The sequence below is a fragment of the Henckelia pumila genome, unplaced genomic scaffold (assembly GCF_033568475.1).
Source record: "Henckelia pumila isolate YLH828 unplaced genomic scaffold, ASM3356847v2 CTG_466, whole genome shotgun sequence".
Taxonomy (NCBI): Eukaryota; Viridiplantae; Streptophyta; class Magnoliopsida; order Lamiales; family Gesneriaceae; genus Henckelia; species Henckelia pumila.
The window spans coordinates 402310-405248 of NW_027331833.1; the positions used below are offsets into that span (position 1 = coordinate 402310).

Genomic DNA, 2939 nt, shown 5'->3' on the forward strand with positions numbered 1-2939 from the left:
AATAACATAAAATATTATTTTTAAGGCTCATAAAATATCATAAAATATTTTTGGCTCAAAAGTTGGTATCTCGTCCGTCTACAGTCTCGTCTACTCAATAAAATAAATCATTTACTCAAAAATTCCTAAATTCAATAATTATGGGTTAAATACTAAAATAACTTTAAATTATGCACATAATACACATAATAACACAAAAATAATATTTAACCCATATTTCTAAAATTCAAATAATTAAAATTCCTAATTATGCATGCAAATTTACGTATCAAAAATACCGGGTGCTACACCCTCAATGTATAGTATTAATTAAAAACAAGGGACACATACCTTAGGCACCAAGCGTCAGTACTCGGCACCATCTTGATCAATCAAAGATCTGCTTCAGGGGTGGCTCCTAAATTCTTCCAGCTCCATAATTTTTCACCTACACAATTCAAAATCATTATTAATGTCTAGTTTCCTCATGATAAAAATAAAAACAAAAACAACTAAAAGAAAATAAAAAAAATCATAAAAACTAGCTTGGGTTGCCTCCCAAGAAGCGCTTAGTTTATAGTCCATAGCCCGACTGTATTCCAATTCTAGCCCGGTTCCGCTTTGTTAAGGGTCTTCCCTTTCGCTTTCACCATCCAAATATATTCAACAACCTTTTTAAACTTTGATTTCTTCTTCGTTTTCTTCTTCTTCTTTGGCACTTTCGGATCATTATTCTTTGAATCTACCTCATGAACAAGTTTGGGATGGCCATCCAGCTTCACAACTCGCTCAATCATGCATAATTCCTCGATGGGTGGATTACTTGATTTCTTGAATATGTTAAAAATAACTCTTTTTTCGTCCATACCCATCGACAACTCACCATTCTTCAACTCAATCTTGTCATCAGCAGTGGCCAAGAAAGGTCTCCCCAATATCAGTGGCATATTTGCATCCTCCTCCATATCTAGCACAACAAAATCCGCCGGAAAAATAAATTTATCTATTTTTACCAAAACATCTTCAATGATTCCAAGCGGATATGTGATAGATCTATCAGCTAGCTGCAATATGAACATTGTGGGCTTGACCTCGCCAAGTCTTAAGCTCCTGAAAACAGACAAAGGCATCAGATTAATGCTAGTTCCTAGATCGCAAAGTGCATTTTTAAAATAAGAAGAACAAATAGTGCAAGAAATAGTAAAACTCCCTGGATCCTTCAGCTTTTGTGGCATATTCTTTTGGAGCACAACACTACATTCTTCAGTTAAGCTCACCACCTCATTCTCTTGCAACCTCATTTTCTTAGACATCACCTCTTTAATAAACTTCGCATAATTCGGCATTTGTACCAAAGCATCAGCAAAAGGGATATTGATATGTATCTTCTTGAAAATCTCCAAGAATTTTGAGAACTGCTCGTCCACTGCCTTCTTCTTGAACCTTTGGGGGTATGGAAGAGGAGGTTTGTACATCGGTTTCTGCTCAGGTTCAGACTCTTTCTCCTCGACCTTCTTCTCGTCAACTGCAACTTTTTCAGACATCTTGCTCTCAGATTTGACCTCTTCATTATCCACCTGCTTCCCACTCCTCAACATGATAGCATTACACTGCTCCTTGAGATTCACCTCAGTATTACTTGGGAATTGGCCTCTGTTATTATCTTTCAGTGCGTTCGCCAACTGCCCAATGCTAGTCTCCATGAATTGCAATACATCACCCATGTTGACCACATGTGTCTCTAAGCTGTCAAGGCGAGTCTCTGTCCTCGCCATTCTCTTGCTCGATTCCTGCACAAAAGCATTAAAACATCCTCCAAATGAGGCTTACCCTCACCCTTATTTGTTTTGTATCCCGGAGGACAATTCAACACATTATTATTATTTACATATGAAAAATTCTCATGATTACGCAAACTAGGATGATATTGATTGGGTACAGGATTACCTCGATAGTTGTTGTAATTTCTGTTGTTCACATATTGAGCTTGCTCCACACTCTCAAATCCATCACCAGAATTTACGGTAGTCGCCAGCGATGCTGTCTTAATAGAAACTTGATTGCCTATGGTCAGTGCAGCCAATTGTGTAGAAATAGTAGCCATCTGAGCAGTCAAAGCAGTGAATGCATCAATCTCATGCATTCCAGCAGGCTTCCTTATTACAGATCTCTCACTCGGCCACTGATAACTGTTAACAGTCATTTGCTCAAGCATCTCATAAGCCTGTTCAGACAATTTAGAAAATATTGAACCTCCAGTTGCAGCATCCACAGAAATCCTTGTTGGGCCATTCAAACCATTGTAGTATAACTCAATCTGTTCCCAATCCAGAAAATTATGGTTTGGACACTTCCTAAGCAACTCCTTGTACCGCTCCCAAGCTTCATAAAGCTACTCAAAATCTTGTTGTTTGAAAGTAGTGATCTCAATTTTCAGCTGGGCAACTTGGCAGGCGGAAAATACTTAGCCAGAAATTTGGAAGCCATATCATCCCATGTAGTGATACTCCAAAGAGATAGTGACTGCAACCAACTACGAGCATTGTCCCTAAGAGAGAACGGAAACAATCGTAGTTTGATGGTATCCTCAGTAACATCATGAATCTTCACTGTGTCAGCAATTTCCAGAAAAGTGCGCAACTGCAAATTTGGATCTTCAGTAGCTGCACCCCTGAACAGATTCTGCTGTACCATATTAATCAAAGCTTGCTTCAACTCAAAATTATTTGCTGTGATATTCTACCGAGCTATCCCAGAGTAATGATTATTGATCACCGGTCGAAAGTGATCTCTGATCGGCATCGGACAATTATTGACAGCTCTTTCCCTTTCTTCAGCCATTTTTTGCAACTCTTCTCTTCTAGCTTTTCTCAAAGCTTTAGCAGTTTTCTTGATTTTCGGATCAAAGAGCAATGAGTCGTAACTTTGGATTTTTTGCATAAACTGCATAGACAGAAAAA

General features: G+C 38.2%; 1 non-coding gene across 1 annotated transcript; it reads left to right on the forward strand.

The window, feature by feature from the left end:
- Window positions 1–2312: 2312 nt before the first annotated feature.
- LOC140872692 (small nucleolar RNA R71) lies at window positions 2313–2418 on the forward strand. Its single transcript, XR_012147890.1, has one exon. It is a non-coding gene; the product is annotated as a small nucleolar RNA R71 (small nucleolar RNA).
- Window positions 2419–2939: the final 521 nt, after the last annotated feature.